Here is a 15,593-nt window from a genome sequence, read left to right as displayed (position 1 = left end):
CAAAATACCATAATAAGCTCAAAATGGCATAAGAAAATTGGTTAGCTCATGAATATTATATACTTAGCTTGTTTTTCTCTAAAATGACATAATTGGAATATTTAGCTAAAAAAAGACATAATTAGGTAATTTACCTCCAACAAGAGGAGAAGAATAAGAAGAGATGAAGAAGAAGAGAAGAAGAAGGAGGAGGAGGAGGAGGAGGAGGAGAAAGCCAAGGACCATCTATCCTTCTCCTCCTCCTCCTTCTCCACCTCCTCCTCCTCCTTCTTGATTTCTTCTTCTTCTCCTCCTCCTCCTCTTTATTCTCCTCTTTCATATTATCCTTGCTTAAATTAACCCAACAATGACATAATTACCCCATTTAGCTCCAAAATACCATAATAAGCTCAAAATGGCATAAGAACCTTGGTTAGCTCATGAATATTATATCCTTAGCTTGTTTTCCTCTAAAATGACATAATTGTAATATTTAGCTCAAAAAATACATAATTAGGTAATTTAGCTCCAACAATAGGAGAAGAGGAGAAGAAATAGGCAAAATGAAAAGAAAGAAGAAGAAGAGATGAAGAAGAAGAGAAGGAAGAGGAGGAGGAGGAGGAGGAGGAGGAGAAGGCCTAGGACCTTCTATCCTTCTCCTCCTCCTCCTTCTCCTCCTCCTCCTCCTTCTTGATTTCTTCTTGTTCTCCTCCTCCTCCTCTTTATTCTCCTCTTTCATATTATCCTTGCTTTAATTAACCCAACAATGACATAATTACCCATTTAGCTCCAAAATACCATAATAAGTTCAAAATGGCATAAGAACCTTGGTTAGCTCATGAATATTATATACTTAGCTTGTGTTCCTCTAAAATGACATAATTGGAATATTTAGCTCAAAAAAGACATAATTAGGTAATTTAGCTCCAACAAGAGGAGAAGAGGAGAAGAAATAGGCAAAATGAAAAGAAAGAAGCAGAAGAGATGAAGAAGAAGAGAAGGAGGAGGAGGAGGAGGAGGTGGAGGAGGAGAAGGCCCAGGACCTTCTATCCTTCTCCTCCTCCTCCTTCTCCTCCTCCTCCTTCTTCTTGATTTCTTATTCTTCTCCTCCTCCTCCTCTTTCTTCTCCTCTTTCATATTATCCTTGCTTTAATTAACCCAACAATGACATAATTAGCCCATTTAGCTCCAAAATACCATAATAAGCTCAAAATGGCATAAGAACCTTGGTTAGCTCATGAATATTATATACTTAGCTTGTTTTTCTCAAAAATGACATAATTGGAATATTTAGCTCAAAAAAGACATAATTAGGTAATTTAGCTCCAACAAGAGGAGAATAAGAAGAAGATATGAAGAAGAAGAGAAGAAGGAGGAGGAGGAGGAGGAGAAGGCCAAGGACCTTCTATCCTTCTCCTCCTCCTCCTTCTCCTCCTCCTCCTCCTTCTTCTTGATTTATTCTTATTCTCCTCCTCCTCCTCTTTCTTCTCCTCTTTCATATTATCCTTGCTTTAATTAACCCAACAATGACATAATTAGCCCATTTAGCTCCAAAATACCATAATAAGCTCAAAATGGCATAAGAACCTTGGTTAGCTCATGAATATTATATACTTAGCTTGTTTTCCTCTAAAATGACATAATTGGAATATTTAGCTCAAAAAAGACATAACTAGGTAATTTAGCTCCAACAAGAGGAGAAGAGGAGAAGAAATAGGCAAAATGAAAAGAAAGAAGAAGAAGAGATGAAGAAGAAGAGAAGGAGGAGGAGGAGGAGGAGGAGGAGGAGAAGGCCGAGGACCTTCTATCCTTATCCTCCTCTTCCTTCTCCTCCTCCTCCTCCTTCTTCTTGATTTCTTCTTCTTCTCCTCCTCCTCCTCTTTCTTCTCCTCTTTCATATTATCCTTGCTTTAATTAACCCAACAATGACATAATTAGCCCATTTAGCTCCAAAATACCATAATAAGCTCAAAATGGCATAAGAACCTTGGTTAGCTCATGGATATTATATACTTAGCTTGTTTTTCTCTAAAATGACATATTGGAATATTTAGCTCAAAAAAGACATAGTTAGGTAATTTAGCTCCAACAAGAGGAGAAGAAGAAGAAGAGATGAAGAAGAAGAGAAGAAGGAGGAGGAGGAGGAGGAGGAGGAGGAGGAGGAGAAAGCCAAGGACCTTCTATCCGTCTCCTCCTCCTCCTCCTCCTTCTTGATTTCTTCTTCTTCTCCTCCTCCTCCTCTTTCTTCTCCTCTTTCATATTATCCTTGCTTAAATTAACCCAACAATGACATAATTAGCCCATTTAGCTCCAAAATACCATAATAAGCTCAAAATGGCATAAGAACCTTGGTTAGCTCATGAATATTATATACTTAGCTTGTTTTCCTCTAAAATGACATAATTGGAATATTTATCTCAAAAAAGACATAATTAGGTAATTTAGCTCCAACAAGAGGAGAAGATGAGAAGAAATAGGCAAAATGAGAAGAAAGAAGAAGAAGAGATGAAGAAGAAGAGAAGGAGGAGGAGGAGGAGGGGGAGGAGGAGGAGAAGGCCTAGGACCTTCTATCCTTCTCCTCCTCCTCCTTCTCCTCCTCCTCCTCCTTCTTGATTTCTTCTTCTTCTCCTCCTCCTCCTCTTTCTTCTCCTCTTTCATATTATCCTTGCTTTAATTAACGCAACAATGACATAATTAGCCCATTTAGCTCCAAAATACCATAATAAGCTCAAAATGGCATAAGAACCTTGGTTAGCTCATGAATATTATATACTTAGCTTGTTTTTCTCTAAAATGACATAATTGGAACATTTATCTCAAAAAAGACATAATTAGGTAATTTATCTCCAACAAGAGGAGAAGAAGAAGAAGAGATGAAGAAGAAGAGAAGGACGAGGAGGAGGAGCAGCAGGAGGAGGAGGAGAAGGCCAAGGACCTTCTATCCTTCTCCTCCTCCTCCTTCTCCTCCTCCTCCTCCTTCTTCTTGATTTATTCTTCTTCTCCTCCTCCTCCTATTTCTTCTCCTCTTTAATATTATCCTTGCTTTAATTAACCCAACAATGACATAATTAGCCCATTTAGCTCCAAAATACCATAATAAGTTCAAAATGGCATAAGAACCTTGGTTAGCTCATGAATATTATATACTTAGCTTGTTTTCCTCTAAAATGACATAATTGGAATATTTAGCTCAAAAAAGACATAATTAGGTAATTTAGCTCCAACAAGAGGAGAAGAGGAGAAGAAATAGGCAAAATGAAAAGAAATAAGAAGAAGAGATGAAGAAGAAGAGAAGGAGGAGGAGGAGGAGGAGGAGAAGGCCCAGGACCTTCTATCCTTCTCCTCCTCCTCCTTCTCCTCCTCCTCCTCCTTCTTCTTGATTTCTTCTTCTTCTCCTCCTCCTCCTCTTTCGTATTATCCTTGCTTTAATTAACCCAACAATGACATAATTAGCCCATTTAGCTCCAAAATACCATAATAAGCTCAAAATGGCATAAGAACCTTGGTTAGCTCATGAATATTATATACTTAGCTTGTTTTTCTCTAAAATGACATAATTGGAATATTTAGCTCAAAAAAGACATAATTAGGTAATTTAGCTCCAACAAGAGGAGATGAAGAAGAAGAGATGAAGAAGAAGAGAAGAAGGAGGAGGAGGAGGAGGAGGAGGAGGAGGAGGAGAAGGCCAAGGACCTTCTATCCTTCTCCTCCTCCTCCTTCTCCTCCTCCTCCTCCTTCTTCTTGATTTATTCTTATTCTGCTCCTCCTCCTCTTTCTTCTCCTCTTTCATATTATCCTTGCTTTAATTAACCCAACAATGACATAATTAGCCCATTTAGCTCCAAAATACCATAATAAGCTCAAAATGGCATAAGAACCTTGGTTAGCTCATGAATATTATATACTTAGCTTGTTTTCCTCTAAAATGACATAATTGGAATATTTAGCTCAAAAAAGACATAACTAGGTAATTTAGCTCCAACAAGAGGAGAAGAGGAGAAGATATAGGCAAAATGAAAAGAAAGAAGAAGAAGAGATGAAGAAGAAGAGAAGGAGGAGGAGGAGGAGGAGGAGGAGGAGGAGAAGGCCGAGGACCTTCTATCCTTATCCTCCTCTTCCTTCTCCTCCTCCTCCTCCTTCTTCTTGATTTCTTCTTCTTCTCCTCCTCCTCCTCTTTCTTCTCCTCTTTCATATTATCCTTGCTTTAATTAACCCAACAATGACATAATTAGCCCATTTAGCTCCAAAATACCATAATAAGCTCAAAATGGCATAAGAACCTTGGTTAGCTCATGGATATTATATACTTAGCTTGTTTTTCTCTAAAATGACATATTGGAATATTTAGCTCAAAAAAGACATAATTAGGTAATTTATCTCCAACAAGAGGAGAAGAAGAAGAAGAGATGAAGAAGAAGAGAAGAAGGAGGAGGAGGAGGAGGAGGAGGAGGAGGAGGAGGAGAAAGCCAAGGACCTTCTATCCGTCTCCTCCTCCTCCTCCTCCTTCTTGATTTCTTATTCTTCTCCTCCTCCTCCTCTTTCTTCTCCTCTTTCATATTATCCTTGCTTAAATTAACCCAACAATGACATAATTAGCCCATTTAGCTCCAAAATACCATAATAAGCTCAAAATGGCATAAGAACCTTGGTTAGCTCATGAATATTATATACTTAGCTTGTTTTCCTCTAAAATGACATAATTGGAATATTTATCTCAAAAAAGACATAATTAGGTAATTTAGCTCCAACAAGAGGAGAAGATGAGAAGAAATAGGCAAAATGAAAAGAAAGAAGAACAAGAGATGAAGAAGAAGAGAAGGAGGAGGAGGAGGAGGAGGGGGAGGAGGAGGAGAAGGCCTAGGACCTTCTATCCTTCTCCTCCTCCTCCTTCTCCTCCTCCTCCTCCTTCTTGATTTCTTCTTCTTCTCCTCCTCCTCCTCTTTCTTCTCCTCTTTCATATTATCCTTGCTTTAATTAACCCAACAATGACATAATTAGCCCATTTAGCTCCAAAATACCATAATAAGCTCAAAATGGCATAAGAACCTTGGTTAGCTCATGAATATTATATACTTAGCTTGTTTTTCTCTAAAATGACATAATTGGAACATTTATCTCAAAAAAGACATAATTAGGTAATTTAGCTCCAACAAGAGGAGAAGAAGAAGAAGAGATGAAGAAGAAGAGAAGGACGAGGAGGAGGAGGAGGAGGAGGAGGAGGAGAAGGCCAAGGACCTTCTATCCTTCTCCTCCTCCTCCTTCTCCTCCTCCTCCTCCTTCTTCTTGATTTATTCTTCTTCTCCTCCTCCTCCTCTTTCTTCTCCTCTTTAATATTATCCTTGCTTTAATTAACCCAACAATGACATAATTAGCCCATTTAGCTCCAAAATACCATAATAAGTTCAAAATGGCATAAGAACCTTGGTTAGCTCATGAATATTATATACTTAGCTTGTTTTCCTCTAAAATGACATAATTGGAATATTTAGCTCAAAAAAGACATAATTAGGTAATTTAGCTCCAACAAGAGGAGAAGAGGAGAAGAAATAGGCAAAATGAAAAGAAAGAAGAAGAAGAGATGAAGAAGAAGAGAAGGAGGAGGAGGAGGAGGAGGAGAAGGCCCAGGACCTTCTATCCTTCTCCTCCTCCTCCTTCTCCTCCTCCTCCTCCTTCTTCTTGATTTCTTCTTCTTCTCCTCCTCCTCCTCTTTCTTCTCCTCTTTCATATTATCCTTGCTTTAATTAACCCAACAATGACATAATTAGCCCATTTAGCTCCAAAATACCATAATAAGCTCAAAATGGCATAAGAACCTTGGTTAGCTCATGAATATTATATACTTAGCTTGTTTTTCTCTAAAATGAAATAATTGGAATATTTAGCTCAAAAAAGACATAATTAGGTAATTTAGCTCCAACAAGAGGAGAAGAAGAAGAAGAGATGAAGAAGAAGAGAAGAAGGAGGAGGAGGAGGAGGAGGAGGAGGAGGAGGAGAAGGCCAAGGACCTTCTATCCTTCTCCTCCTCCTCCTTCTCCTCCTCCTCCTCCTTCTTCTTGATTTATTCTTATTCTCCTCCTCCTCCTCTTTATTCTCCTCTTTCATATTATCCTTGCTTTAATTAACCCAACAATGACATAATTAGCCCATTTAGCTCCAAAATACCATAATAAGCTCAAAATGGCATAAGAACCTTGGTTAGCTCATGAATATTATATACTTAGCTTGTTTTCCTCTAAAATGACATAATTGGAATATTTAGCTCAAAAAAGACATAACTAGGTAATTTAGCTCCAACAAGAGGAGAAGAGGAGAAGAAATAGGCAATATGAAAAGAAAGAAGAAGAAGAGATGAAGAAGAAGAGAAGGAGGAGGAGGAGGAGGAGGAGGAGGAGGAGGAGAAGGCCCAGGACCTTCTATCCTTCTCCTCCTCCTCCTCCTTCTTCTTTATTTCTTCTTCTTCTCCTCCTCCTTCTCTTTCTTCTCCTCTTTCATATTATCCTTGCTTTAATTAACCCAACAATGACATAATTAGCCCATTTAGCTCCAAAATACCATAATAAGCTCAAAATGGCATAAGAACCTTGGTTAGCTCATGAATATTATATACTTAGCTTGTTTTTCTCTAAAATGACATAATTGGAATATTTAGCTCAAAAAAGACATAATTAGGTAATTTAGATCCAACAAGAGGAGAAGAAGAAGAAGAGATGAAGATGAAGAGAAGAAGAAGGAGGAGGAGGAGAAGGCCAAGGACCTTCTATCCTTCTCCTCCTCCTCCTCCTCCTCCTCCTCCTTCTTCTTGATTTCTTCGTCTTCTCCTCCTCCTCCTCTTTCTTCTCCTCTTTCATATTATCCTTACTTTAATTAACCCAACAATGACATAATTAGCCCATTTAGCTCCAAAATACCATAATAAGCTCAAAATGGCATAAGAACCTTGGTTAGCTCATGAATATTATATACTTAGCTTGTTTTCCTCTGAAATGACATAATTGGAATATTTATCTCAAAAAAGACATAATTAGGTAATTTAGCTCCAACAAGAGGAGAAGATGAGAAGAAATAGGCAAAATGAAAAGAAAGAAGAAGAATAGATGAAGAAGAAGAGAAGGAGGAGGAGGAGGAGGAGGAGGAGGAGAAGAAGGCCTAGGACCTTCTATCCTTCTCCTCCTCCTCCTCCTTCTCCTCCTCCTCCTCCTTCTTGATTTCTTCTTCTTCTCCTCCTCCTCCTCTTTATTCTCCTCTTTCATATTATCCTTGCTTTAATTAACCCAACAATGACATAATTAGCCCATTTAGCTCCAAAATACCATAATAAGCTCAAAATGGCATAAGAACCTTGGTTAGCTCATGAATATTATATACTTAGCTTGTTTTTCTCTAAAATGACATAATTGGAATATTTAGCACAAAAAAGACATAATTAGGTAATTTATCTCCAACAAGAGGAGAAGAAGAAGAAGAGATGAAGAAGAAGAGAAGAAGGAGGAGGAGGAGGAGGAGGAGGAGGAGGAGGAGGAGGAGAAGGCCAAGGACCTTCTATCCTTCTCCTCCTCCTCCTCCTTCTTCTTGATTTATTCTTCTTCTCCTCCTCCTCCTCTTTCTTCTCCTCTTTCATATTATCCTTGCTTTAATTAACCCAACAATGACATAATTAGCCCATTTAGCTCCAAAATACCATAATAAGTTCAAAATGGCATAAGAACCTTGGTTAGCTCATGAATATTATATACTTAGCTTGTTTTCCTCTAAAATGACATAATTGGAATATTTAGCTCAAAAAAGACATAATTAGGTAATTTAGCTCCAACAAGAGGAGAAGAGGAGAAGAAATAGGCAAAATGAAAAGAAAGAAGAAGAAGAGATGAAGAAGAAGAGAAGGAGGAGGAGGAGGAGGAGGAGAAGGCCGAGGACCTTCTATCCTTCTCCTCCTCCTCCTTCTCCTCCTCCTCCTCCTTCTTCTTGATTTCTTCTTCTTCTCCTCCTCCTCCTCTTTCTTCTCCTCTTTCATATTATCCTTGCTTTAATTAACCCAACAATGACATAATTAGCCCATTTAGCTCCAAAATACCATAATAAGCTCAAAATGGCATAAGAACCTTGGTTAGCTCATGAATATTATATACTTAGCTTGTTTTTCTCTAAAATGACATAATTGGAATATTTAGCACAAAAAAGACATAATTAGGTAATTTATCTCCAACAAGAGGAGAAGAAGAAGAAGAGATGAAGAAGAAGAGAAGGAGGAGGAGGAGGAGGAGGAGGAGGAGGAGAAGGCCAAGGACCTTCTATCCTTCTCCTCCTCCTCCTCCTTCTTCTTGATTTATTCTTATTCTCCTCCTCCTCCTCTTTCTTCTCCTCTTTCATATTATCCTTGCTTTAATTAACCCAACAATGACATAATTAGCCCATTTAGCTCCAAAATACCATAATAAGCTCAAAATGGCATAAGAACCTTGGTTAGCTCATGAATATTATATACTTAGCTTGTTTTCCTCTAAAATGACATAATTGGAATATTTAGCTCAAAAAAGACATAATTAGGTAATTTAGCTCCAACAAGAGGAGAAGAGGAGAAGAAATAGGCAAAATGAAAAGAAAGAAGAAGAAGAGATCAAGAAGAAGAGAAGGAGGAGGAGGAGGAGGAGGAGAAGGCCGAGGACCTTCTATCCTTCTCCTCCTCCTCCTTCTCCTCCTCCTCCTCCTTCTTCTTGATTTCTTCTTCTTCTCCTCCTCCTCCTCTTTCTTCTCCTCTTTCATATTATCCTTGCTTTAATTAACCCAACAATGACATAATTAGCCCATTTAGCTCCAAAATACCATAATAAGCTCAAAATGGCATAAGAACCTTGGTTAGCTCATGAATATTATATACTTAGCTTGTTTTTCTCTAAAATGACATAATTGGAATATTTAGCACAAAAAAGACATAATTAGGTAATTTATCTCCAACAAGAGGAGAAGAAGAAGAAGAGATGAAGAAGAAGAGAAGAAGGAGGAGGAGGAGGAGGAGGAGGAGGAGGAGGAGGAGGAGGAGAAGGCCAAGGACCTTCTATCCTTCTCCTCCTCCTCCTTCTCCTCCTCCTCCTCCTTCTTCTTGATTTATTCTTATTCTCCTCCTCCTCCTCTTTCTTCTCCTCTTTCATATTATCCTTGCTTTAATTAACCCAACAATGACATAATTAGCCCATTTAGCTCCAAAATACCATAATAAGCTCAAAATGGCATAAGAACCTTGGTTAGCTCATGAATATTATATACTTAGCTTGTTTTCCTCTAAAATGACATAATTGGAATATTTAGCTCAAAAAAGACATAACTAGGTAATTTAGCTCCAACAAGAAGAGAAGAGGAGAAGAAATAGGCAAAATGAAAAGAAAGAACAAGAAGAGATGAAGAAGAAGAGAAGGAGGAGGAGGAGGAGGAGGAGGAGGAGGAGAAGGCCCAGGACCTTCTATCCTTCTCCTCCTCCTCCTCCTTCTTCTTGATTTCTTCTTCTTCTCCTCCTCCTCCTCTTTCTTCTCCTCTTTCATATTATCCTTGCTTTAATTAACCCAACAATGACATAATTAGCCCATTTAGCTCCAAAATACCATAATAAGCTCAAAATGGCATAAGAACCTTGGTTAGCTCATGAATATTATATACTTAGCTTGTTTTTCTCTAAAATGACATAATTGGAATATTTAGCTCAAAAAAGACATAATTAGGTAATTTAGATCCAACAAGAGGAGAAGAAGAAGAAGAGATGAAGAAGAAGAGAAGAAGAAGGAGGAGGAGGAGAAGGCCAAGGACCTTCTATCCTTCTCCTCCTCCTCCTCCTCCTCCTCCTCCTTCTTCTTGATTTCTTCTTCTTCTCCTCCTCCTCCTCTTTCTTCTCCTCTTTCATATTATCCTTGCTTTAATTAACCCAACAATGACATAATTAGCCCATTTAGCTCCAAAATACCATAATAAGCTCAAAATGGCATAAGAACCTTGGTTAGCTCATGAATATTATATACTTAGCTTGTTTTCCTCTAAAATGACATAATTGGAATATTTAGCTCAAAAAAGACATAACTAGGTAATTTAGCTCCAACAAGAGGAGAAGAGGAGAAGAAATAGGCAAAATGAAAAGAAAGAACAAGAAGAGATGAAGAAGAAGAGAAGGAGGAGGAGGAGGAGGAGGAGGAGGAGGAGAAGGCCCAGGACCTTCTATCCTTCTCCTCCTCCTCCTTCTTCTTGATTTCTTCTTCTTCTCCTCCTCCTCCTCTTTCTTCTCCTCTTTCATATTATCCTTGCTTTAATTAACCCAACAATGACATAATTATCCCATTTAGCTCCAAAATACCATAATAAGCTCAAAATGGCATAAGAACCTTGGTTAGCTCATGAATATTATATACTTAGCTTGTTTTTCTCTAAAATGACATAATTGGAATATTTAGCTCAAAAAAGACATAATTAGGTAATTTAGATCCAACAAGAGGAGAAGAAGAAGAAGAGATGAAGAAGAAGAGAAGAAGAAGGAGGAGGAGGAGAAGGCCAAGGACCTTCTATCCTTCTCCTCCTCCTCCTCCTCCTCCTCCTTCTTCTTGATTTCTTCTTCTTCTCCTCCTCCTCCTCTTTCTTCTCCTCTTTCATATTATCCTTGCTTTAATTAACCCAACAATGACATAATTAGCCCATTTAGCTCCAAAATACCATAATAAGCTCAAAATGGCATAAGAATCTTGGTTAGCTCATGAATATTATATACTTAGCTTGTTTTCCTCTAAAATGACATAATTGGAATATTTATCTCAAAAAATACATAATTAGGTAATTTAGATCCAACAAGAGGAGAAGATGAGAAGAAATAGGCAAAATGAAAATAAATAAGAAGAAGAGATGAAGAAGAAGAGAAGGAGGAGGAGGAGGAGGAGGAGAAGGCCTAGGACCTTCTATCTTTCTCCTCCTCCTCCTTCTCCTCCTCCTCCTCCTTCTTGATTTCTTCTTCTTCTCCTCCTCCTCCTCTTTCTTCTCCTCTTTCATATTATCCTTGCTTTAGTTAACCCAACAATGACATAATTATCCCATTTAGCTCCAAAATACCATAATAAGCTCAAAATGGCATAAGAACCTTGGTTAGCTCATGAATATTATATACTTAGCTTGTTTTTCTCTAAAATGACATAATTGGAATATTTATCTCAAAAAAGACATAATTAGGTAATTTAGCTCCAACAAGAGGAGAATAAGAAGAAGAGATGAAGAAGAAGAGAAGGACGAGGAGGAGGACGAGGAGGAGGAGGAGGAGGAGAAGGCCAAGGACCTTCTATCCTTCTCCTCCTCCTCCTCCTTCTCCTCCTCCTCCTCCTTCTTCTTGATTTATTCTTATTCTCCTCCTCCTCCTCTTTCTTCTCCTCTTTCATATTATCCTTGCTTTAATTAACCCAACAATGACATAATTAGCCCATTTAGCTCCAAAATACCATAATAAGTTCAAAATGGCATAAGAACCTTGGTTAGCTCATGAATATTATATACTTAGCTTGTTTTCCTCTAAAATGACATAATTGGAATATTTAGCTCAAAAAAGACATAATTAGGTAATTTAGCTCCAACAAGAGGAGAAGAGGAGAAGAAATAGGCAAAATGAAAAGAAAGAAGAAGAAGAGATGAAGAAGAAGAGAAGGAGGAGGAGGAGGAGGAGGAGAAGGCCCAGGACCTTCTATCCTTCTCCTCCTCCTCCTTCTCCTCCTCCTCCTCCTTCTTCTTGATTTCTTCTTCTTCTCCTCCTCCTCCTCTTTCTTCTCCTCTTTCATATTATCCTTGCTTTAATTAACCCAACAATGACATAATTAGCCCATTTAGCTCCAAAATACCATAATAAGCTCAAAATGGCATAAGAACCTTGGTTAGCTCATGAATATTATATACTTAGCTTGTTTTTCTCTAAAATGACATAATTGGAATATTTAGCTCAAAAAAGACATAATTAGGTAATTTAGCTCCAACAAGAGGAGAAGAAGAATAAGAGATGAAGAAGAAGAGAAGAAGGAGGAGGAGGAGGAGGAGGAGGAGGAGGAGGAGAAGGCCAAGGACCTTCTATCCTTCTCCTCCTCCTCCTTCTCCTCCTCCTCCTCCTCCTTCTTGATTTATTCTTATTCTCCTCCTCCTCCTCTTTGTTCTCCTCTTTCATATTATCCTTGCTTTAATTAACCCAACAATGACATAATTAGCCCATTTAGCTCCAAAATACCATAATAAGCTCAAAATGGCATAAGAACCTTGGTTAGCTCATGAATGTTATATACTTAGCTTGTTTTCCTCTAAAATGACATAATTGGAATATTTATCTCAAAAAAGACATAACTAGGTAATTTAGCTCCAACAAGAGGAGAAGAAGAAGAAGAGATGAAGAAGAAGAGAAGGACGAGGAGGAGGAGGAGGAGGAGGAGGAGGAGGAGGAGAAGGCCAAGGACCTTCTATCCTTCTCCTCCTCGTCCTTCTCCTCCTCCTCCTTCTTCTTCTTGATTTATTCTTCTTCTCCTCCTCCTCCTCTTTCTTCTCCTCTTTCATATTATCCTTGCTTTAATTAACCCAACAATGACATAATTAGCCCATTTAGCTCCAAAATACCATAATAAGTTCAAAATGGCATAAGAACCTTGGTTAGCTCATGAATATTATATACTTAGCTTGTTTTCCTCTAAATTGACATAATTGGAATATTTAGCTCAAAAAAGACATAATTAGGTAATTTAGCTCCAACAAGAGGAGAAGAGGAGAAGAAATAGGCAAAATGAAAAGAAAGACGAAGAAGAGATGAAGAAGAAGAGAAGGAGGAGGAGTAGGAGGAGGAGAAGGCCCAGGACCTTCCATCCTTCTCCTCCTCCTCCTTCTCCTCCTCCTCCTCCTTCTTCTTGATTTCTTCTTCTTCTCCTCCTCCTCCTCTTTCTTCTCCTCTTTCATATTATCCTTGCTTTAATTAACCCAACAATGACATAATTAGCCCATTTAGCTCCAAAATACCATAATAAGCTCAAAATGGCATAAGAACCTTGGTTAGCTCATGAATATTATATACTTAGCTTGTTTTTCTCTAAAATGACATAATTGGAATATTTAGCTCAAAAAAGACATAATTAGGTAATTTAGCTCCAACAAGAGGAGAAGAATAAGAAGAGATGAAGAAGAAGAGAAGAAGGAGGAGGAGGAGGAGGAGGAGGAGGAGAAGGCCAAGGACCTTCTATCCTTCTCCTCCTCCTCCTTCTCCTCCTCCTCCTCCTTCTTCTTGATTTATTCTTATTCTCCTCCTCCTCCTCTTTCTTCTCCTCTTTCATATTATCCTTGCTTTAATTAACCCAACAATGACATAATTAGCCCATTTAGCTCCAAAATACCATAATAAGCTCAAAATGGTATAAGAACCTTGGTTAGCTCATGAATATTATATACTTAGCTTGTTTTCCTCTAAAATGACATAATTGGAATATTTAGCTCAAAAAAGACATAACTAGGTAATTTAGCTCCAACAAGAGGAGAAGAGGAGAAGAAATAGGCAAAATGAAAAGAAAGAAGAAGAAGAGATGAAGAAGAAGAGAAGGAGGAGGAGGAGGAGGAGGAGGAGAAGGCCCAGGACCTTCTATCCTTCTCCTCCTCCTCCTCCTTCTTCTTGATTTCTTCTTCTTCTCCTCCTCCTCCTCTTTCTTCTCCTCTTTCATATTATCCTTGCTTTAATTAACCCAACAATGACATAATTAGCCCATTTAGCTCCAAAATACCATAATAAGCTCAAAATGGCATAAGAACCTTGGTTAGCTCATGAATATTATATACTTAGCTTGTTTTTCTCTAAAATGACATAATTGGAATATTTAGCTCAAAAAAGACATAATTAGCTAATTTAGATCCAACAAGAGGAGAAGAAGAAGAAGAGATGAAGAAGAAGAGAAGAAGAAGGAGGAGGAGGAGAAGGCCAAGGACCTTCTATCCTTCTCCTCCTCCTCCTCCTCCTTCTTCTTGATTTCTTCTTCTTCTCCTCCTCCTCCTCTTTCTTCTCCTCTTTCATATTATCCTTGCTTTAATTAACCCAAAAATGACATAATTAGCCCATTTAGCTCCAAAATACCATAATAAGCTCAAAATGGCATAAGAACCTTGGTTAGCTCATGAATATTGTATACTTAGCTTGTTTTCCTCTAAAATGACATAATTGGAATATTTAGCTCAAAAAAGACATAATTAGGTAATTTAGCTCCAACAAAAGGAGAAGAGGAGAAGAAATAGGCAAAATGAAAAGAAAGAAGAAGAAGAGATGAAGAAGAAGAGAAGGAGGAGGAGGAGGAGGAGGAGAAGGCCGAGGACCTTCTATCATTCTCCTCCTCCTCCTTCTCCTCCTCCTCCTCATTCTTCTTGATTTCTTCTTCTTCCCCTCCTCCTCCTCTTTCTTCTCCTCTTTCATATTATCCTTGCTTTAATTAACCCAACAATGACATAATTAGCCCATTTAGCTCCAAAATACCATAATAAGCTCAAAATGGCATAAGAACCTTGGTTAGCTCATGAATATTATATACTTAGCTTGTTTTTCTCTAAAATGACATAATTGGAATATTTAGCTCAAAAATACATAATTAGGTAATTTAGCTCCAACAAGAGGAGAAGAAGAAGAAGAGATGAAGAAGAAGAGAAGAAGGAGGAGGAGGAGGAGGACGAGGAGGAGGAGGAGAAGGCCAAGGACCTTCTATCCATCTCCTCCTCCTCCTTCTCCTCCTCCTCCTCCTTCTTCTTGATTTCTTCTTCTTCTCCTCCTCCTCCTCTTTCTTCTCCTCTTTCATATTATCCTTGCATTAATTAACCCAGTAATGACATAATTAGCCCATTTAGCTCCAAAATACCATAATAAGCTCAAAATGGCATAAGAACTTTGGTTAGCTCATGAATATTATATACTTAGCTTGTTTTCCTCTAAAATGACATAATTGGAATATTTAGCTCAAAAAAGACATAATTAGGTAATTTAGCTCCAACAAGAGGAGAAGAGGAGAATAAATAGGAAAAATGAAAAGAAAGAAGAAGAAGAGATGAAGAAGAAGAGAAGGAGGAGGAGGAGGAGGAGGAGGAGGAGAAGGCCCAGGACCTTCTATCCTTCTCCTCCTCCTCCTTCTCCTCCTCCTCCTCCTTCTTCTTGATTTCTTCTTCTTCTCCTCGTCCTCCTCTTTCTTCTCCTCTTTCATATTATCCTTGCTATAATTAACCCAACAATGACATAATTAGCCCATTTAGCTCCAAAATACCATAATAAGCTCAAAATGGCATAAGAACCTTGGTTAGCTCATGAATATTATATACTTAGCTTGTTTTCCTCTAAAATGACATAATTGGAATATTTAGCTCAAAAAGAAGGAGAAGGAAGAAGAATAGAAGGAGAAGGAGAAGAATAAGGAGGAGGAGGAGAAGAAGAAGAAGGAGGAGGAGAAGAAGAGAAGAAGGAGGAGAAGAAGAAGGAGAAGGAGAAGGAGAAGGAGCCCTCCTTCTTCTCCTTCTTCTTATCTCCTTCTTCTCCTCCTCCTTCTTCTCCTTCTTCTTCTCTTCTTTTTTCTTCTTCTCCTTCTCCTTCTCCTTCCCCTTCCCCTCCTCCTCCT

Source organism: Hordeum vulgare, chromosome 6H, assembly GCF_904849725.1.
Source record: "Hordeum vulgare subsp. vulgare chromosome 6H, MorexV3_pseudomolecules_assembly, whole genome shotgun sequence".
NCBI classification, from domain to species: domain Eukaryota; kingdom Viridiplantae; phylum Streptophyta; class Magnoliopsida; order Poales; family Poaceae; genus Hordeum; species Hordeum vulgare.
The sequence above is the reverse complement of the archived record's forward strand: the minus strand, read 5'-3'. Positions refer to the sequence as shown.